At 42.0% G+C, this 23744-nt stretch overlaps 2 protein-coding genes across 10 annotated transcripts in view; one reads left to right on the top strand and one right to left on the bottom strand.

The window, feature by feature from the left end:
* The window catches only part of Neo (ZP and PAN domain-containing protein neyo), a 287267-nt gene that overhangs the window by 127159 nt on the left and 136364 nt on the right, over positions 1-23744 (bottom strand). For all 8 annotated transcript variants that reach the window (XM_072892974.1, XM_072892978.1, XM_072892977.1 and 5 more), the window contains one exon: positions 2847-2892. The gene's annotated coding sequence lies outside the window, so the exon portion shown is untranslated. The remainder of the gene's footprint in view (positions 1-2846; positions 2893-23744) is intronic.
* LOC140666136 (autophagy-related protein 16-1-like) overlaps positions 1-23744 on the top strand; it is a 199117-nt gene that overhangs the window by 91827 nt on the left and 83546 nt on the right. The window lies entirely within an intron of this gene.

The raw sequence follows: 23744 nt of genomic DNA, 5'->3' as shown, positions 1-23744 counted from the left end.
CTCTACAACTCTTACTTGATTGATGTACATCTAAAGTTGCACTTACTCCACCGTATTTTAAATAGTCGGTAAACGCAGACAGCTATATCTCGTTGACTTGTTACGAAACGCGCCCACAAACACTTCTCACGCTCTAAAACGCACATTATCCGCGTTAAAAGCGCATATAAACCTCGCACGGTTCTTCTTTTATTCCACACGATAATTTCACATGTCTCGCTCGCGACTCGCGGTTAGCGCGGGCCGTAAAAGCACCGAGATAAACCGGTACATCTTTCGCGCGCAACTTAGCGAGAAATATCTCTCGTCGCATCGTCCCGATGCGATGCGATGCAACGCGACGCGACGCGATGCACGGACGCATAACTCGCCGATTACGAAACGGCGCCGGACAGTTATATATGCGGAGAAACGAGCGTCGTCATGGACCATCGCCGCGTCGCGTCGACCCACAAGCAGCATCAAGCAAACCCTAACCACGACGAGAGAGCCTCTCTCGATGCTGGCTCGATAATAATATTCCATTACAGCAGCAAGACCGTACATCAGCGATCGTCACGCGGACTCCCCTCGCGTATCGTCCACGACACAGCGATAGCATCTACACGAGGCGTTAATTACGTATCGTCCTACCGCGTTACACTGGCACTCGAGATATCTCTCGCTGTAGAACAAAGACGGGGAGAATCGTCAACTCGATATCTCTCTCTTTCTCTCCTTTCTCTGTCTCTCTTCTGCCTCTCTTCCGCCTCTCTTCCGCCTCTCTTCCGCCCACCTACCCGCTACATCGTTCCCGCTCCCACCGACAGTTTTCCCTTCTCAGGATCGCAACCCTTTATCGCGAGACGCAAATATAAGATCGAATTCCAACGTTTGTTCAAACTCGCCGCCGGCGCGCGATCTATCGATCCTCGCACCGTTGCAGATAGAAGGAAGACAGATGCGCCGCGGTAATATGAGAAATCGTCTGTAACATCGAACATATAACCGTTTCGAACGACACCTTTAAACCGGTATTCGACGTTCTACAACGATGGATAGAGCCCGGGATAGTTATAGATACGAATAAATAATACATATCTCAAGTTTACTCATCATTCGTCGTGGCAATAACTTTAATTTTTATTGAGCCTTTATTATTAAACCTTAAAGATTATAAATCATTTTGATTCTGTCGATATTTTAACTATAGAATATCCCAAATAATCCGATCTTAATCGATAAAAAAATGTTTAAAAGTTATCTTTAACTTTTGTTGTACGTAATCATTTTTTTATTTATACATATATATTTTTATAGTTTTTTTTTCAAGTATTTTGAGACAACTAAAACTGTGACAAGACATTGTGACCTATATGTGGTCAGGGACAGATTAAAAAAAAAAAAAAAAAAAAAAAAAAAAAAAAAAAAAATAGTGTAACTTATACAAGGATTAAACAAATTGCTAAGTATATCATCGGGGAAAATTCTCACGGGAAAGAAATTGCCTTTTTAAATTCGATAAGAAGATATTACTCTAATATTTTTTTATTTTACATTTCTCTCTTCAAGTCTTTTGTCTTTCTCACGCTCTCAAGTATCCTATATGAATTTTCAGTACCACATTTCTTTTCATATTCTTTCTAAAGATATATTATATCTTTCTGAGCCAAGGAAAAATGCGCGCGTACGTTCCATGCAATATCCAAGAATTGTGAATGGATACGCATCTCGCGCGTTCGGTCCCAAGACGCATAGAGTTACCTATTTCCGCGCTTCAATGCCGAACTAACTTACATCTCGTCTAAGGCTGCAGCACTGTTATAAACACATTCTGTGCGTCAATTGGCTTGATTCTAGTGCCTGTGCGGAATAGGTAATCTGTGTTTCAATTATAAACCTAGAGCTGTACACGAGATGTAGCGTGCGCGTATGATGCGAGCATATTCCGCACCTAGGCCCAGTACGGAGATACGCGAGGAATTGATAATTTGCAGGCTCTAACGAGACGCCTGCCGGATTATACGTATAGCACGATTCCATAAATGGATATTCTGTATTCCGCGTAATCGAATATTTTCAGCTACATTATTTTAACCAATGGTTGCACCACGGTAATTTTACACGATCGTTAAGTAACACGCGAGCGAGTTTTAGACACTATTATTCTTTGAAATTACGATTTAAAAAAAAAAAAAAAAAAAACGTATGACGCGAATTAATTTAACTTGGACTACGCGACGTCCTAGCGACAGCCAATACATGAGAGAAATAGCAAACCATCGAACGGGAAAATAACTAGTGACAGATTCACTCGATGGAAAAGAATTGTGCAGCGGGTGTCGAAGCATTTTACCGCTAAGAAGAATATAGAACTTCTACTGTCTTCTCTTTCTTCCCTCCTTTTACGGCGATTTCAGCAAGTATTGTCGGTTTGACTGACTGAAATTCCCTTCGATCAGTCGAATTTGAAACGTCTGTACATTTTCACGATTACAAAAGTGTTCACGTTCCTCTCTTGATTGTATCAATAATAATGCAAAAATACTAATCTCGAAAAGAGACAAGTAGTATCTCGAATAATATCAAAAATCTTGATCTAGCATCTTTATTGCATCGAGGGGTGATTGTTAGGCGTACTGATAATAAATTTGCAAAATATCTAGGATCGAGTAAAATCCCGGATTACAAAGAGCAATCGTAAACTTGCTCGGGTGAACTCGAGTAATGTTACCTTATCTGTACCTAGAACGATTCTCATTAACCCGCCGTCGTGCCATTACGCGCTACGGAAAGTGTTCGGTATCTTCCTTAGACGAAAAGTTGGCCGACATATTTGGTATTAAAAATACTTATGCAACACTTACCGCTGTTGCTGTTGTAACGTTCGACCCTCGCTGAGGCTCCTACGTCCTGTAACAAGAAAACAAGTTTTTCGTTAGAAGATATATGGACAAAGAAGTTTTACTTCACATTTTATACACAACGGAGCAACTTTTTAAACATTTATCTTGTGTTTACAACAAGTATCGGACGACTGTTTATGGTGCGTGCATATCGGATGACTAATGTTGTAAAATTTAAACTCAATTGAAATAGAAATTTCCATTTCTCCTCGCACGTATATCCGCGCGTTTGCATTTGAAAATATTCAACCGGCGAACGCGTAAAAATTCAAATTTTGCCTTATCAAAGTAAAGGAATAAGTGACGTCGGTGTGCCACTGCTGGTGAACTATGTAATATGACATATAATCTCCTCACACCCTCCCTAGTCGTACGGGAACGCGCGGGATACCGAATTTAAATTCTTTTCGCAGTTTCTCCGAGAATCCACCTTAGAAAACGAGCGGTGGAAACTGGGAGTAAGGTGTGCGACTGCAGAGAGAAATATTAATTCCAGTTCTTTCTCTCTCACTCGCCAACGTAAGAAGTAGCGCGAGAGTAGTATGTGCTACTCATATTCCGAGTACGTAGTAGTAACGGACCCATGAGAGTGGTAGGTAGGAAGGTACGGAGACGAATAAATTTCCGTCCCGTGAGTCGGTAATGGAAGAAATGGCGGGGCACGCGTGGTCGGGTTAACAACGCGCACGAGGGTGGATTGTTAAATCGGGGTAGGCCGCGGACAACGTGCGCGGTCTTATTTCTAGCGAGAGAAGAACAGTAGACAATGAAATAATCGAGAAGAAATGTTCGCGAAAAAATGAATCGATTTACCTTCGATGTACAAGAGTACTGATGATTTAGCAAAAAAAAAAAAAAATGGCATGACGCGCAAACTTTAGAAATTCAAATTTCAATAAAGTACGTAAAATATGCCCGATATTGTGGAAATCGAATTATGGAAAATCTTTTGGAATATTTGATTTGTATATTATGAGTACTTGTCTTTTTTCTTTCTAAATTTAGAAACGTTTCTCACTGCACGAGTTGCACGTTGATTGTAGCTACCCCTGTCCAGATTGATCTTCGACAACTACCTTTTATACGACTTTTTGAATTTCACGAAGCAAATCGAAGCGACGAGTAGATATCTTGAAATGTCAATGAAATCGCATTGGGGCCGCCGAACGACTCTCTCTCATTCTCGTTTCGACTTCGCTACGCGAGCGGTGGCACGTACACGGTCGTGCCATAGTGAAGGACGCAGAAATGCAGCGGCGCGATGCGGTCAGATTCGCAAGTAGTTTCAGCCGATTGCTGACCGCGTACATTTTGCGGACAATGCTTTCCGAGGGAAAACGTATCCTGGATTCAGTTTCCTCTCGCGGGAATCGGGCGCGGGAATGGAGATGGTCCAAGAGATAGCGCCGGCTCTCTGCGCATCGGCTCTGCATATCGTCATTCGCTGCGTAACTATATCCAATTGCTACCCGACAAACCTTTCTGGGAATTCAGCGACTCGTGGAGCAGCCGCGATCGTTAGATCGTTGGTGGACCAAGATGAGACGAGAGCGAAGAAAACGATCGAAGGAGAGAAGGTGACGGACGCAGAATAAGAGAGGTATTACAGACTATATTTTATAGCACGAAATGCAGCGAGCAGCTTGGCGCTGCCATTTGCTGAGTGACGTATGCTCGGAAGGAGAGGTCGCTTAAACGTCCATACGACAGCGGAGGATATAAAATCTATCACGATCGCATCAACGAGTGATTGGTTGATACAACGTCATCATTGTCGGCGTCTTCGTCGTTGTTGTCGTTCAAGCGTACTTTCAACGACATTCCACCGGTGTCTTTATTCTTCTCCGACGTCGGTGTTGTCGAGGCTACCGCGCCTCTTTGGCGGCTTTTCAATATCGTCTAAACTCTTTATTTTTTCGCGTGCCGTTCGATATCTCCAACGGCATGCTATATAAATTATCGACGCCTCGACTTTAACGATTTAACCGTTTAACATGCGTAGAAAAAGCATTCGATCTCTGATTATTCGTACGAGTTGCCGAGCGCGACAACACTTTGTGCGATACGTTAGGTTACATCTCACCGGTAGTCATTAATTAACTAATTGAAATTATTATATATTTCACGGTTGTAAAACAAATTCAAGTACATCCTGTTTGATCTCCTTTATCTGCTCGTTATATGACGTTAGATTGGCACGTCTCACAGCAGGACCGGAAAAGAAAAGCAACAAAGAGAACGGGAGAGGGAGGCGAGGAGGGAAGGAAAGGATAGGAGAGACGGAACTTGACCGTCAGACATCGCGCCTCGTTCCTTTCGATCTATTATACGGTCGTTGTACACGACCCTTTCTCGTCGTGTCGTAGGTACAACGTGGCGCGCCGTGGTTCACGGCGTGGTCGTGCGCGACGAACGGTATGGCACGCTTCCGCGGTAACTCCAAGTCGAGAGAAGCGCGCGGTTATTATAAATTCTCTGGGAGTAAGAGCGCGGAGAGTAGGTAGGTAGCCACGTAGAGAGAGCTCTCTACGTACTTGGATATAATAGTCTGAAACAAGTACCGCCACGAAAAGGGCGAGGTCAGCTTGTCTGTCGCATATTAAAGAACACCGGAGCCTGTATCTCTTTCCCTTTTGCGCGCGAAGGGCAGGAATGCGCATATGGGAGGTTGCGCCGCGTAAGTGGCTCGTATATTCGACGGACGGACGGCCGTGTGCGGTGGCCCCTGGTATCTATCGACGAGCAGGCGGAAGAAGTTTTAACCCCTCTCTCCTCGCTGATACGGTCTATCGCTGCGCGATGCGGAGGCTTATGGGCGGCGCGAGTAAATTAAAGGAGCGCGCGCGCGCGCGCGCGACAAGCGCATTGTTAGATGGTCTAGCATTTTATACACATACACACATACACACACAAGTAAATATATAAGTACATATATATATATATAAATAGATATAATATATATAGATATAACGTCTATGACACAATATATACATATATTATATATATTGGCGGTTGGTTAGAAGAGAGAGACGCGACGGAAAGGAAAGAGAAACTGTACTGTGAAATATAACATTATAAAACCCGTAAATGTGATTTCGCACGTGATAATTACGGGCCGCGATTATCCGTGGGCTCTTTTCCCGCGCGCGATTCTCTTTTAATTAGATTTTCCAGCTAATAGAGATAATACCACTTTGTTATTTTACTCGCGTTAAAAATCGCACGTAACGTCCGGCGATCGCTTATTAGCACGTTGATTAGAGTCCTCCGATTATGCGAACTCGTAATTACATGGCTGTTTACCGGTGCTTTACCGTTTTAATTCGTTCGCCCGGATTACGAACGAACTTTTCATGCAAACTGCAACGTGCGCGGAATTTGGCGTAAATTGATCGTGCGAAACACGCACAGATATGCCGCGTTGTGCCATCGCAGTTTGCAAGTAGTTTGTAGATAATTAATGTCATGTGATTCCTGGGAAGCACCTTACCCAGCCACGTTATCGGTCGGAAGTGCACTAAGTAGATGCTTTGTTCCTACCGAGAGCTCAATACTGTCAAAGGAAGTATACATCGGCGGTTGACCGTAAAATTAGTGGAACATCTTGGTAACGTGGCTTCGAGTAAAACTGAATCTGCTTCACGTATAACAGCAAAATTACGTCGCAGGACTTTTGATTAAATTTTCAAGCTGGAAAACAGAGATAGACAAGCGTTTAATACCGGTAGGCAGATTACATTGTTCGAATTACTCTAGCTGCGAGGAATCGAACGGTGTCTCATTTTTCTCTCCTGATTTGCCATTAACGAGTACAAACGCTTTAACGATTACACATTGATCGTTGAAAAATCTGCAGCGTTGTCGTTTATTTAACACGATTAAGGAATAAGCCGCGATATCCGACGGATTAACAAGAGAGTGTTAAAACGACAGAAAAAGATTTTCAGAAAGACACGGCAGCCTTAGGTACATTTTAAATGCTCTGTGAGAAATTTTGAACGTATTCGCTATGGTGTATATATATATATATATATATATATATATATATATATATATGCTCTTTTTCCTCTCTCTTCCATCTGATCATTTTTAGATCAATCATAAGGCGAACATTGGCGCAAAAATTTCCATAAAAGACCGTGGACCATGTAAAATATCCGTACAGAGGGCCGCTTTATGAATTCGCGCGAGATCTACTCGGTTGAATAATATGCACCTGCTGCGACGATAGAATGAGTTACATGCAATCGTTCGCCCTAGCTCCATCCAGGAATCACGTTCTTGTCGAATATTCACCTGAATTCCCTCACGTTTTATCGTCTGAGTCTTGATTTTGCCGCAATCGAACCGGTGGCCTCGTGGACCGGACATAACCGTGACCATTTCCGCGACGGACGATTCCGCAAATTCCACGGCATTTACAAAAATACGACGACGCGTGTAGAATCCCAACGATCGTAAGAATTTCTTTGAACTATGTCCCGTTGGTTAGTGTTGCATATTATGAGGCATATAATATAACTGATCTCAAAGTGAGACATTTTCAGTTACAGTAACATAATTAATATAACTATTAATATTTATATAAAATTATAAAATTTTTATACAAAATTTTGCCTTCAAAAGAAGCATGAGAATATTGTATATAATACTATATTTTATGTATGTATATCATATATAATATTATACAACAAATAAAATATATACAGAATGTCCGGTAATAATCTCTAGAAATGATACGGTTATTATGGGACATCCTGATGGAGAGTAATAACATATCTCTCTATAATTTATCATATTTATGTGTAATCTTGAAAATATAAATTTCAGTTAAGATTGTGAAATATATATCGACGTAATATTCACTAACATGAATATTACATCGGATATACATCATACACTTTACGAACAGAAAATTTACATCCCTCTGAATGCAATAATAATAAAAGCTATATAATAACCAAGTGGAATCATGCACGCATAGAAGCGTAAAGCAGCATTCCGGTTCATATATCACAGCTATTAGGCCGAAGCATTTGTGATCTACAGACCTAAATGATATTAATGTAACGGCCGGCCGTATAGTGACCACGCAGCAAAAATATTAATTAACCACAAACCGCACGTCGTAAAGAACGCGGTCGGAGTTGGTATGCAGAGTGCGGTGTGTAAGCAATAGCCCTATTCATTGACCTACCCAGAAAGCAGCCTGAGCTCGTTACATAAGTAGCTTACATAAATTGCCGACTGATGGGCATGTACCGGGTGGGAACGAAGCAGAAAAGGAATAATTATATATAGAAAGAGAGAGAGAGAGAGAGAGAGAGAGAGAGAGATATGCATCGAAGAAAAATGTAGAGATTCCGATTAATCGCAGAAAGTTATCCGAAATCGAAATCACTGTTACACTTACACGAAACGTGCAAGAGAAATATGACTATACGTGGCATGTGTATTCATATGTGAATGTACAATATATATGTCCACACGCGATGACGTAGCGACACGTGTGCGAGAAGAAATTTTGCATGACACAATCCGTTCGTTCCTTTTTGCACCGTAATCTTGTTGGCTATTTTGATTTAACTAATGAAATGTCGCTTAACATCACTTCAATGAATAATTAAGATGATACTTTTGCATGATATAAAGTAGCGTTTTAATCTGACATATCGATGAATAAATAATCTGTTTGCGTGAAATTATTCTTTTCACATACGTTAATAATGTAGGATTCACGCATGCGAGAACGAAGGTGAATAACGGTCGTGAAAAGTGACCCATTTTTTTATACAGGCGATTCCGTTTATATCGGTCACGTGGCTTATATATATATATATACACACACACGTTGCATTTACGACGAATGCATCCCCGTCCGCAGGAGCGAGTGTACCGCGCGAGGCGTTACGTGTTATTTTGGCGCCTGCCGTAACCAGACGCATATTTCACGCGTCCCACTTTCTTGTCACAGATACAAGACTGCCGGGGCAGGCAGCAAAAGGAGCTCACTCGTTGTTTTGTTTATGGCGCAGTATGCATACGCCGCCACCGGTAAACGCCGTATAGCGTTTAACGGTACCCTCCAGATTGGAACTATCTCTATGGTAGCTTAGTCGTTACTTTTAGCATAACGCGGAGAGTCACGAGAATATTCTCGCCGCGTGACAAGAGCCACGTCTCGCACACATCCAAACAAGTTATCCGTATACGATAAACCTGCGCGTTCACATGAGATTAATTCACAAGTAGCATCGCGTATCAAGATTATTGAAAGGATGCAGGAGTCTCGTTCGTGAAGCTATGTCCTATATGAAACTATCCTTTCGAGAGGAAAGGAGCGGATGTTATAATCTCGTTTGAGAGCGACAAGCTACAACGAAAATAAACATGTAACGATCGATAGCAGGACATTTATGAGAAACTAGACGAACAGGAAAACTCCACGCCGTTCGAGCGACGATATCTCGAGAACTTTAATTTCCTTAATATGTCAGCCGTAACGTAGAACCAATTAGTATCGAACGATATACTTGGCAAGGTGATTCTCTCCGAGAGAGAAGAGAGGAGTGAGAAGTGCGGCACCAACCGGTGTGTCCAGCCTCCAATTTCCTCTCCCGTTAACCTCGTATCTATACCGTTGCACCGCGCCGCGCCGTATCTGTACGTTGTCGCCTGCTACCTCTTAGTCCACATCCGTGCGTTGCCGTCGTCTGTGACCCGACCTGAATGTACACAACAGAGGTGAATTGCAACTGCAATTATGCGGGTCCGCTTGCAAACGATGTGGATATTCTCGCGAGCCCTGTCGTTATCGAGACAAAGGGTTCTAAGTTCCTTTCATTCAAAGCCGTATGCACAATAGACGCACGTGCAAAACGCGCGCGCTTATTTCCTTTTGGCGATGTTCCTAACTCATAACGACATTTTGCCGCAACGACTTGGCGATCGATGAATGAAAATGTCTATGTTTAATAAATCCAATACACACACACACACACACACACACACACGCACGCATGCACGCACGCACGCACGCACGCACGCACGCATTATAATATATCCCTGATTTGTATAAGAAAAGACGGTGGAAAGCACTTATATCTATATACTTTTACTCCTCAATTATTTTAATCACTTCTCAGGTGTTATTTTACGCACATTATAATTTCGGCGCGATTATTATATACGCCAGCCAATTAAACCCATTCACGCAATACCGCATTATATTATATATAGTTGATTTGCGTCCGAGATTAGAATCAACGGTCTTTTAACACGTGCTACGTATACAACCATCGTCGGTATAAAGTATTGCCAGCGAGACCTTTGCCACGTGATAATATACAGCGGGTGTACAGGTAGAAAATTGAATTAAAGTCACTTAAGTGTTTACTCACGTTCTCAATTATACACGATGAACCCCTGGCATCGAAATAATTATCAGTCCATTGCAGTCCGTTACTTTGGTGCGCATAGCGCGCAAAACGACCGTACGGTATGGTCTAGCCGTCATCGTTGTCGAGATAGCCGCCGTCCTCGTCGCCGTGTGCGAGCGCGTTATATATATATATCTATATTATATCACGATACATTACATATCTAACCATCCCGTTTCACGTACGTAGTATGCACCTATCGCGCGTTCATCGAATGTTACAGTGACCGTGGTATCGCGATAGCGCGCAGGGATCGTGTAAGGCCCAACCTTCTATCGATAGGAAGAGCGCAGTTAGCTCTAACGTAATAATTATCATGATTTTCTGTGGATCGCGAGCGGCCCACGGTAGGTCGCGGACCTTCTACGGGACTACGGGCTACGGGATCGGGTATTAGGAGCAAGAATGGCGACCGGACGAATCCGCGGACGAGATTTAATGCGGGTCTTATCCAGGAATGCCAGGCTCAAGATGCAAGAGATATAGCTCTCTTCTATAGCTCTGGCATACGAGATCGTGTCGGGGTGGTCTTCAAATAACAGTAAATCGATTTTATTCTCCTTTCGTACAATAACGCGATCGATAAGACGTATTCGCCTGTGTTCTTTGCTATCTTTATGTCGTGCTGATCGACAAATCAGTTCTGTTCGTAGTTTAATGGAAGTCACGAATGAGATGAGCTGTCCCGTTTTCTAAATGCAGCTCTTATCATGTATTCTTATACATGTGCTTTTATGTATTGATCAATGATATACATGTTGCATTTGGTGCGAAAAAGAGATATAGCATAGAGGTGGCAATTTCTTGAAAAAATATTAAACTAAAAATAAAAAATTAAAAGGAATAGCAATCTATATCAATCTGTAATAAATAAAAATTTTTTGTTCTTTAATAAACGATTAATATTGACACATTTTTCATATACGAATATTAAATAAAATTTTTATTTTCGTATTTAATCATACTTCTATGATATGATAAAATGACATGAATAGAATTCGATACAAAGGCGCATTTACCATGTGAAGGCCAATCTGGCAGGTTTTCGTGAGTAAAATCAGACGGTATCTCGACCAACGTGTGTGAACAAATATTGACTTTTATACGGAATCAACTGTGAAACGGACGAAGTAAAACGAAAGATAACACGGAAGAGAGGTATAATGGACATAAAATTATAGCGGGGAATGCCGAGGGAAAAAGGAGCACAGGTGTGTGTATGAACAAACGCGTGTTCCAGAGCAGCCATGCATCGGAAACGTGGGAAATACGAAGCACTTTTTCCGCAGCCAGATCCCTCGAGCGTGGCTCGCTTAGCCGTTTACCTTACTGTCATTCGTCACAAATGAGAATGTCAGCGACGGCGATGATACGGCCACTACACTTGTTCTACAGGATGAGAGCGTCCTACCGTTCGCGACACCTTCCTCCTTCTCCCTTCTTCCTTCTCCCATTCTCCCCCAGTCTCATTACGCCATTCTGATTTGTCTCTCGAGACAAAGCCGGAACGTGTCCCCGACCTCTTTGTTATACTCTTTCAAGAGGAAGAAGTGCAGCGCGCGAGCGCGAGCTCGAGTCCCTTGTTCAACGGTGCGACAGGCAGCAGTCACGAGCTCTTTATCGCCACGCGCTAATCAAATTCAACGTGGTGGAACGGAATTAAAGTCTCTCGGTCGTTTATGCGCCCGTGATTAATCCCTCCACGACTCACCGCTCGGCGCGTCTTATACGATTTATTATCCCCTGGCCTTGAGTGCGAGTCGACAGATTGAACATCTCTGAAACATCCTCACTGATCAATAGACACGAATGAAGTATAGTAGGCTGGATTCCTCTATCGTCATTTATCATAAAATTATTATCTGCGAATTACAATAGGCGAAAAAAAAATCGGCTAGCACATTGAGAAATTTACTTTTGTCTGCACTGAATAAGAGAAATGTTTTTATGTATATCATTATAGAAAAATGTAAGCTGCGAATGTATTTCATTAAAATGAAAAATATTCTTATTATTACTGATTATAATTTTTTTTTTTTTAAATATAACTCTGCTTTTATTTGAATATAATATTAGCTTAGAGAATAAGTCTATTATTTTTATACGATTTCTGAAACGAAAAGTTCTTGGAAATACTTCACATTGTTGAGCAAGTGAAAGTATTCTTGGCGCTTCTTTCGGCGCGTGACTGATGAAATCCATTTTTTGACATCATACCAATGTCCCAACAATGTTTCCCTCCCCCCTTTCCCCTTTCCTCACCCCAGTCCGCCCCCAATCTCTTCCCATTACTGTTTGCAAATGGGATTCCCGCGATCATACGCAAACAAGATCCCACGAAGTTTGCAGTGTCAGGGAAGGAAGCACTCCAAGAAAATCGTCCTGGGACACAAACAGACGATGCTTCATCTCTCTGAAACGATTTACACGCTGCGTCCGCGCAGTTTCTTCCGCGGCGCACGGGACGGTTAAGGTACGCTGAATTATCCATCGTGTAGACCGAAGATGGACACGAGAGTTAACCTCTAGTCTCGGCTCGAGACCGCATCAGCACGTTAATGCGAATAGGAGAGAAAATGAAAAAGAGGAGGAGAGTAAGACGATGTGAAAGGAGGAAAGAGAAAGAGAGAGAGAGAGCCCGCCTCGCGTTCGCGTTATCTCCGCGAGTGCGCATACATTTGCTCCGCAAAGCAGTTCCGTTTTCTTTACTTCTCTCTCTCTCTCTGTCTGTCTCTCTCTCTCTCTCTCTCTCTCTCTCTCTTTGCAGCGTGTGCCATTCCCGACCGGTAGACGAACCTAACTGTTCCGAATCGTCGCGATAATTTCGTATCTCGCATGCAAGGCGACAAGGTACCCGCTCTCGTGCATCGTACTTCGAAACTACGTCGACCCTACGTGCGCTCTACGTGCCCGACTCTCCTTCTCCGCTCCAAATAAATCGATAGATAATCCGGCATTACAGACCGCGATGCAGCTTCCATAGTCCAAGGTGGAGGTATGTACGTTGTGAACTGTGTAGGATGGGATATCTAGAAATTACTAACTAGCGCAGAGTTCACGAGCAAATGTTATCAGCGAAGGAACCGGATGGAATCATTGTAAAGGACCAAGGTACCAAGAACACGCAAACTATTATATTAATAAAATTCCACTGCGAGAGAGAGAGAGAGAGAGAGAGAGAGAGAGAGAGAGAGAGAGAGAGGGGGGGGGAGGTTGAATAAGGAGAAGAACAGTCAAACAGGAGTAATTCGTCGCAAAAATCGTGAAAAGAAATATAAAAGAGATAAACGTCTCATCTTTCTACAATTTTTCAAGAAAAGGATCGATTTTAAGTCGATGTTTAAATAATCGTAAATATTAGAGAGGACGGCACTTCTTTCTTTCGCGTATACATGTTATTTTGAAATTTAATTCAGATTTATGCGCAACTTGTATAACTAGGAGAAGGTTGGACGTCTATATTTAACAAAACTTCGAACGTCGACGGGAGAAAGCCGTGGTTTATGCATGAAATAAAAATATTAATCCTGCGTATATGTTTTCCCGTCTTTCCGCGAATATAACGGCGCGCTAGGCGATACCGTGGCAACTGCCGCGGAGAGCGCGCTCGTATAAATCAATAAATAATGCCGGCATTATTGCAAGGTAACATTACGATGTAACAACTCGCGTTTAGCCTTCCGCAAAGGAGCATCGCGTACACCTTACGATCTATCCTCACGATGTATCCCACCGTTTTCCATCTTCCCCATCGTATGCCGCACCGCGCGGAGTTAATGACGCCATCGCCGAGAATTATACCCAGCCGAGGTCGTACTCTCTTACACGCTTTGAATCTCTTTCCGGTATTATTCATTACACCTTAATAATGATCTTCGCGGCTTTCTTTGTTTCCTTTCCTCATCTCTTCCGCTTGCCGGGACCGCGACCGTGACAAAGTGTGTGCTTGCACGCGCGTGCGAGAAGGCGCGAGAAGGCGCGAGAAGGCGCGAGAAGGTGAGGAAAACGAGCTGAAGAAAGAGAGAGGGAGAACTTACGCGGAGAGCAACTTGAACGTATCGCTCTCGTTTCGCCCCTTTTTCTCCGTTCGTCGAGTCCCCGAGCTATCCACTCGCTCTTGTCGTTCGATCTCCCCCCCCCTCCCCTTCCGTTACCTACCCTCAACCATAAATATAAATCTCAAGAGCATCGAGAAAGTATTGTGATCACCGCTCGTACTCGCCTCTTCTGTTTTCGCGACGTCGAAACGGAGGTACGCCGGTACATCTACCTACTTCCGTATACGTGCGCGTAAAAGGTGCGAGTGTATTGGTGACATAAGAGGGAAACCTTTGCCGCATATACTACCGATGTTCCTTCGGTAGAATCGATCTTTCCTTTCTCCCCTCCCCCCTCCCCCCACCTTCCCCGACGCTTTATTCGCTCGCTCTCGACGACAAAAGAATTTTCGATCTGGAACTTTACAGACAGACAGACTGAAAGCTCGTATATTCCATATTCTGTAGCAATAACGTGGCGCTTTATGATCTCGTCTCTGCGATCGACAACCATGTATTCCCGTTTTGATTAACTCTTCTATAATGTACGGAAAATATCGTTTTAGATTTACGAAAAGTATCGTTAAATAATAAACATATCTCTGATCACGCGAAATGATCTATAGTATACGTCGGGCAAGCAAAGTATATACATTGCTCGTGTAACTAGCCACTCTACGAAGAGAGGGGAGGCGGGGGGGGGGCGAAAACTTACGATATTATATATAAACTATTTACGATAACTGTATTATCGAAGTAACATGGAATTCCTTTCATCTTTTTAATAAAAATTCTCAGGTATGCAGGATTAATATCGATTCCGTTATTATTGAAATTTTATATTTTACATGACATATGTAACATTAATAAGAACGTCGAATGTATTGCATAAGCTGTCATAAATAGCATGCGAACATGTTAATAATACACGGATGTATACACGTATATACATATACATGTAATGTAACCAAACGCTTATGTGAAACGATCGCTTCTCAGTCAGCATTAATTATCTCTGTGCTTTCGGAAGTTATCTCTAATACTCCCTGACACTCCATTGAGTGCATTGATTATCAATGTTTCGTGGCTGCGTGACATAAGTGGGTCAAGCTTCCCTGCGAGCTCAAGTATGACGGATAGTCTCTCCATTTAGAGACTCCTCGGAAAGATTTGCGGATATCGAATTGCATGACTTGACACGTAATTAGAAACTAAAACGAAAACTTGTTTAGAAAATATTTACATGTATTGATAACATCTGCGCAAAAATAATTAAAAATTTTTATAAAGCGTGTAGCGACACACAAATGTGTACGTATTAATTACGATTTGGAAAAAAAATTAATTCTTTTAAAGACTTGATCTTATCACTTGTAGTGCTCGTGTAACAATCAGTCAGCCGAAAAATGGCAATAAATCAAGCTTAACGTAACTCGAGGTAATTTTCTTCAAGCTATTTCATTTTTAAATCCACGTAACATATCGACAAACAACGTATCTTGGTGTACATATCATGCCGTCTAACAAATCTACTCGTTTTGCGTCGGTGAGGATCCCCGTGAAAAATGTTATGTACTCTATCCATCTGGTAGGCGGATAATATTAACGCGGCGTGAGAGACATCCGGGGTTCCTGAGGATCCCTCGGCTGTTCTTCCCCTCTGGAATGTCGCGTGGGGTAACGCATCGTCCTCCGTGTCGGCAAAGACGTGACGACGAGCAAGCAAGACCACGACGACGAAGATTACGATGAATATCCCAACAGCCAATTTTCTTAATAAATGATCCTATTACACGGCGCGACGGCAACGTCGCTAAAAACGCGACGTTAAAATGTCTTATATATCATTCTAACTTGAAATTGGATATTTATTGGTGACAGACGGGACACGCTTGTGCTCAGTGGATCGCGCGCGGTGCACTATCAATCATAACGTAATACAATACACTTTAGTCGGCCGGCGGTAATGAATCGCATCCGCAGTAATAGCGGGTCAGTCGGCTTGAAAAATAACCGTAATATCGGCGCGTTCCGTTCGCGCGCGGGCCGTTCATGCGGAATTAGAGGATTGCCAGGGAGCTTTCTCACGTGGGACGAGGTCGCGTCCCCCTTCTTCCTCTCCCTCCCCCCCCCCTTCGGGCTCTCGCCCAAATCCCGACACACGAACGGGCGGTGCCCGAGGGACGATGCAAACGCGAGGCGACGCATGCGATGCAACGCGATGCAACGCGATGCAACGCGATGCAACGCGAGGCGACGAGTCGTTCGGGAATGAAACATACACTATCGCGATTTAATATGCCGGTTGACACGCGAGATCACTATTTCCAAATCTCTGTGGTATATCCGCGATTGGTTGATGCACGCGAATGCTCCGCGCCGTGATTTCGATATTGCCATAGTTGCATAGATCCTATTGGCAAAGAGAGAGAGAGAGAGAGAGAGAGAGAAAATATTTGTGTCTGTGTGTATAGGAACGATCCGTGTCGATCCGTGCGGGAGTTATCGGTTAAGCTTGTTAAATTTAACTTCGGCTTTTCGACCTCAGGTCCCGAGGGGCCCGTGGGACGTAACGGTGCCGGCAATGACAAATGGCGTCGAGCTCGAACACAAATCACGCGCACCCGAGGGCCCCTACCAGGAATCAAATCATTTTTCTAAACGTTCTATCGGCACGAGAACTTGTAACCTAGTAGATTGTCTCTCTAGCGAATCCGCTCGCCGCTCTATACCACGCTTGCTTCCCACGCAACCGCACCTTGGAAATACATATCGATCTATTCTGCAGAGTTATATGTTCACGTTCGCGCGTATTTAGAGTTATGTAATAATTGTGAACTGGCTGTTCAGCAATAATATTTAATTAATTTATTCCAGGGGAGAATCGATAGATATATTTTTCGATAAAAAGCATGCAAAATGTATAATTAATACACATATGGAAACAGCGCAACCAATAATATTTCCATTTTTATTGCGAATGTAAACTGCAAGTTGCACATGTATGATAATTTTTGTTTTAAATTTTCGATAAGCTAAGCGAACCTGAGTATATTATTATGTCATGCGGATGGAACGAATGCATTTATACGTGAGAAATAATAACGCAATACAACAGAGCAAAATTACCGAAATTAATCGCGGGCTTTTGATTATCACTTCGCGCGGTTCATCCTCGAGAAACATGACCGCAAGACAAGAAGGTATAGCGTGCACACGAGTCGGGGAGCTCGAAAGGATGTCACGACCTACCCTCGGTGTGTGCCGGAACGTCATTAATACAATTTATAGCAATTTATTACGGCGCTGTCTGACTGCCTGTCTGCCACGATGGTATCTTCAGGGCGTTAGTCGTCAGCTTCCCGGCTTGAATCCTGTGAATTCGATGCATGTGCACGCGTATGCGTGTCCCAGAATTTACGCGTATTATCTCTATCCCGACTTAGACCACGGATTAAAGAAAATAACCGTTATATCGATGTATGGTTATAAAACTAATGAGTCATTCAAAATAAAGTTATAAGTTTTAAACATCATATAAATATGAGTAATGTTGCAAAAATTTGTTTTCAAAAAGAGAATTTCTGCAGAGAAATTTATTTAAACTTTTTTCTTCTCTCTTTTGGTTAAAACTTGAAATTAAAATATATAATTTTCCTATCTAAAATTTAATAGATTATAATTAAGGAAAACTAGGTGAAATATCTTACATATGCTAATAAAGATACGAGGGATAACGGTTCATTAGAATAAGATCAAAAAAAGTGAGATGCAGAGATAGCAAACGAGACAGACAAGGAGATTAAGAAATATCCGCTTTTACCGCGAATGCGCGCATGTGGTAAGCATTAATAAAAGGAACATGCATCAGACGAAAATTCGCAGCGCGCGATCGCGTCAAGATCAGTCGAAAATTAAGCGACTTTGTGCGCTGATATCCTGAACACCGTACGAAAACCTGTAGTAAAAGGAACGGTCCGACGGTACGGACGGTATCGGACCGGACGAGAAAGCGGGGCGGTAATCCTCGGGATTATGTCGTCCACTTAGCGGAACGTAAATGCGGAGATGCAGGCTCCACATTTTGTACGTGTTACACAATCGCGCACACAGTCTCACATATGTTTTGCGAAAGTGTATCTCCGCGCGCGCTTTTAGGACCCGATCGATCGAACATTCGGCCAAGAGGCACTTCGGTCGATTTCGCATGAGAGCCTCTATAATCATCCCGTGAATGCCCTCGAGTTTGGAAATAATTGATGACGGACAGGGAACTTTCGCAGTGCTCGCGCTCCATAACCGAGTATTGAAGTACGGCTAAAAATGACGGAGTTCGGTCCGCGGGCGAAACTACGTTCTCTATTAGAGCCAATTAGACGCTATTCAACGACGAAACCTCCGAATTTCGCGTACTCGAGAGAGGAAACTTGGCTTTTCCTATCTTCGCAAAACTTCGGTTTTAGTCAGCGTCGCTGATTATCGGCGAGTAAGTTTACTTTACACGCAGCGGTGACGTGTACTTTCCTTTTAAGTAAATCAACTTGAATCTTGTAAATATAGCGTAAATATGACCAATTTGTGACATTTTCATTAAGAAAATATTCATTTCATATTGATCAGAAAAACTGTGGTTAAAAGGCAACTGGGACATTCTACTGCTCTACTTATGAGAAGTTGTCCGAAACAGCGACGTGACGCATCGTACGGTAAAATCAACGCGAAACCGACACACATAGATGCTGACTGATGCGATGATAGGCGAAATCAGATTCTTGTGTGCATCATAGTCGGTTTGCCGACTAAAAGGCACTAATATCTCAAACATTTCCATACGTAATAATTTAAAATAATAATTAGAAACAAATGTGTATTATTGATCAAAAACGTAAAATTTAAGATGCTTTATTTGTTGATAAAAAGTAAGTTTTTATATCGTTAGAAAATATATAATAATATGTAATAATAAAACATGTAAACATATAATAATAATATATAATACATACTACGCGAAAAGAATTTAAAAAATGCATAAAATGTTATATAAAATCAATGAGGAACGTACGCGTAATATTGGTACGTAATATTCCACACGTACGATACCATGAATGTAATCGCTTCGTATCAATAGCTATCAGTAGTGCTGAAATTGATTTTTCGTGTTTCGCTCTATATATAGAAGACGGAAATATAAGAAGATCGCAGAATAATTGATGTTACCAAATGGGCCTTGTCTATAATATATATGTTAATATACATTTGTGATATATGTATATATATATATATATATATATATATCATCCGACGTACGGTAATATACATTACCGTTCGTACAAATTACGCGTGATATGTAGCGCGGATCTCATTTGAAATTCCAGATATCAAAGCATACCTGTCCTGTGCGAATCCATGAATGTGTACGCGACGCGTGCTCATCATATATTGTAGGTTTATCGATGTTATCAAATGAGCATACATACAATCTTAGATGTACAATCTTGTTTCCCATCTTTAAGATTTTCTAGATACGATTGACTGAATTGAATGCTAAATAGAGCGAGATATAAAACTATCAACGTAAATAGTAGACGTTTATCATGTTGCTCCGGATGATAAGAAGAAACCGGATGCTGACAAAAGCTACGCATGGATCTCGCGCAACTGTAATCGCAATTAAAACTTGTAAAAAGACAGATGTAAAGATATGCGCGTAAAAATAATGACACAATTTTATCCGCGTGTTTCGTCGCGTCTGCAGTTTTGCAATCGCATTGCAAACGCGTTACGATGTCTCTACTCCGGCGATACAGGTTATTTACTCCGCGATCAAATCCGTCTCGTGTTATACCATCGTGTAATTTGCACCCGACGAAAATCAAATTACCGAGAAATTAACGTAGAAATTGCTTGAGACGTCCAACGTATTGACAACCGTTTATTACAGGTTGCAGCTGTTCGATGCAACAAGATGTCTATTACCTCTTTGCTCAAACCAGTATATAGTACGTAATAAAATTATATTATATATATATATATATATATATATATATATATGTCAATGTTTTTTAGGATATCAATACTTATTAGCAAACAACAAAAAAAACATTTAAAATATTCCGCACAATTAATTAAGCAATAATTTTGTGTTGAAACTGATTGCTTACGTCGTTACACATCCTCTATCCTGTGTCTGACGGGTATTAATTTCTCATTCTATAGAGTGTAAGGCTTTAGAGATTTAATTCTCGCAAAATATTTGCATTTTTTCGTCCGTCAACAAAAATCGCGCAATTTTAAATACTTTTACACACCATTTTGTTCAGTCTTAATTGCCATAATTTCTTCCTTTACATATGATATAAATGAGAAATTAATGTTGGTTTGCAACACACGCGATAATAAGAACTATAATTATATCATTACTCATAGAAAAAAAATAGTAATCTTATTACCGAGATTATTTCAAGTGTATAATATAATTATATATAATTTATATATAACGTTAATATAATATAATTTATATATAACGTTTATAATCCATCTCATTTCTCACGGAAAAATATGCGGAGAAATTTTGGATATGCGAATGAGCGCACTTGGTGCAAATTTGCAAATATATTCTCTCTTTTTAAAAATCTCGTTTAATTATATACAAGGACGGGATTGATGCACAGAGTAAATGCACAGAGGCGGTGATAATGCGTCGATCGCACATTCGCAGGAAAATTCCAACTTGAGTAAATCTTATTGTTAGCTACGAATGCAAGGCCGGACTAGCGCGAAGGCCGACGTCACTTCACGCGGAGGTCGACGTCGTCAGGTGTGTTTGCTGATAGTGCGGCGCACGTCTCAAACGTAGGGTACGCGCCTTCGGCGAGAGATACTCGCCTCGAGGGGCAGGGGATGAAACTCGATACCGAATCCCGCCGTGATTAACGACGTTTCACGCCGGCCAAACGTCGCTTCTCAACCGCACGGAAGGATTTGCGACCCGCGAGATTTTCCTGGGGCGATGACCTCCTTCTCTCTCTTTCCCTCTCTTCTATTGGCGCGCGTATATCGCAGCCCGCGGCCTAAGGAAGGTGCCGGGTGCCGGCACGAGTTTCTCGTTCGGCACGAGCGTTGGAATTCTTGCCGTTGGCGAGCGTTTCCGTTCCGAGAGAGACGATCTGCGAATCTATACCAAAGTCGGTAGACGAGTTTGCGCTTTATTTCGCGATAGCACGTCTCGCGTTTCGCATTGCTTCGCTATTCTATAAGGAAGAATGCGACGCTCCGGGCGCATCTTCCAGCCGCGTTGCACATGTACCAACATATTATGTTGCTCATCGATCGTGCCATATAAAAAACAGAGTGAGATATATAACTAGCAAAGAACAAGAATCTACTTGTAACTCGCTTAACGGCTGGAAGAAGCGCGTCTTTTCGAGAAGAAATAATTCTGTTAGATAAAAAGTATTTACCAAGTACTAATCGGATAGGAAACGTTATAAGATGTGGAAATGGCACAGAGTCACATCGCGGAAAACCGTACGAAAGCCATTCGATGCTTATCGCGGGAAAATATGATGATGGGGAGCGGGCGCGCGCGCGCCAACTTGGACGGAATAAATCCCCGCGGACGGCGATGGTTAATTGAGCCGCCGGCGCGAGGGGATAATTGTACACGTCCGCGAATGTGTTCGCGATACGGTACAGGAGCGATTGTTCCGGGAATTCGAACGTGCGGTACCGAGATACCATATTCCTGAGATATACGTGCGGTAAACTCTTTCGCGACCCCGCAACACCGCGCCTCTCTTCCCTCCCGTCCTCCCTCACCAACCCTCCCTTTACTCGTGCGCGCGGATCTGGTCGGTCTCTCTTCGAAGCTTCGTGTGGGAGAGGAATTCTCCAAGACGAATGCCCGACTACCGGACTATGCGGTTTCTCGCGGAGCAGCTAAAGCTCGACCACGGTAATTAATGGCCGTCCATTAAGGTCTTTAATATCATGCGCACATGAAATTCACACGCGCCGGCAAAGAGCCCGCATATGTCTGGTTTCTATTACGACGCGATGCGTGTTTCGCGGCCGAGCTTCGGTCACCTCGTCGTCGTTTCGCGACGCGCCGACACGAGTCGGCTGACGCCGCACGTGATGCAGATGAGTCAGACTGTCAGACAGGTTTGGCACGACATCACGCGAGGAAGTCTCCTTCGGTGAAACGGTACCGCGCTCACATGTCATGCACGCCACGATCAAAAATTAAGGTATCCTCGTCTGGTAACGATATGTGCATCGGCTTAACTCGCCGCTCAAAAATACCTTTTAGCTTTATTTTTTGTGCGATCGACAAAGTACCATCTATTTTCTCTTGATGCATCATCGATTTCAATGACTTGGTTATTTATTGAATCGTTGCTGAGGTAGAATATTGCGTTAAAAATTAATCGAAACTTTCAGGCAAAACGTATTCGCTTGCTTCCATTTATCGATTCTACAATATAATAAATTGAGAATCGATTTTTCATTGATAAAATTTTCACGCAGCACTTGATCTCAAAGTTACTTAACATTATAGATAAAAACGTTACTTAAACTTCGACATTGTACATACATCAATATCAATTTTGCAATATATATGTACTTTAGTTAATTTAAAAGAAATTTCAAAACTAACTTATAAACTTTCATTATCAAATTATTCAATACCAAAATTTGTGCCAAGTTAAGTTAATCTTGTATCAAAGGTTTTGCAGAAAAGAAGTTGATTTTAAGTTCGTGAAAAAAGTTCCGAGACTGGGAAAAAAAGTATAATTTGTATACGAGGTTTTATTCCAATTTATAAATTCTACGTTAAATTATTTATCAATTTACTTTAATCGGAATACGATAAGAAATATTTGCGCAAATGAGAATACACGAGTTTAACGATCGTAATAAGCAAAATCATATGTTTATTTGAGATGGAAGATTTTAATTCAAGTGTATATTGCGCTGCTACACGCAATAATACTATAACCGTTAATTTAGTTGCGAAACAGTTGCTGTTATACATGATACACTTCGTACGTTGGTGCTTTCTTGTAGGTGTAAATTAACTCTCGTGTAAATCTACCGTGTAAATCAAACACAAGTGATCTTTGTAACATCAGGAGAAGATGAGCAATGCACAACGCAGCAATGTACAGTTGGATATAGACTAGTCTGTAGAAACTTAATTGCTCGATTGTTCTTCAATCGTTTATTACAAGTCTTTACATTTTTTAAATTTCGCGTAATAAATTAGACGCGTATAATTTGGGACAGTCATGAATTCAGATGTTCACTGCAAACGTATTGTAACTTGTCCCGTAAATCATGTACGTACTCTACCATATGTATGACATTGTTATATATATCAT

This window comes from Anoplolepis gracilipes, chromosome 5 (genome assembly GCF_047496725.1).
Source record: "Anoplolepis gracilipes chromosome 5, ASM4749672v1, whole genome shotgun sequence".
In the NCBI taxonomy this organism is placed as follows: domain Eukaryota; kingdom Metazoa; phylum Arthropoda; class Insecta; order Hymenoptera; family Formicidae; genus Anoplolepis; species Anoplolepis gracilipes.
The sequence above is the reverse complement of the archived record's forward strand: the minus strand, read 5'-3'. Positions and strand labels throughout refer to the sequence as shown.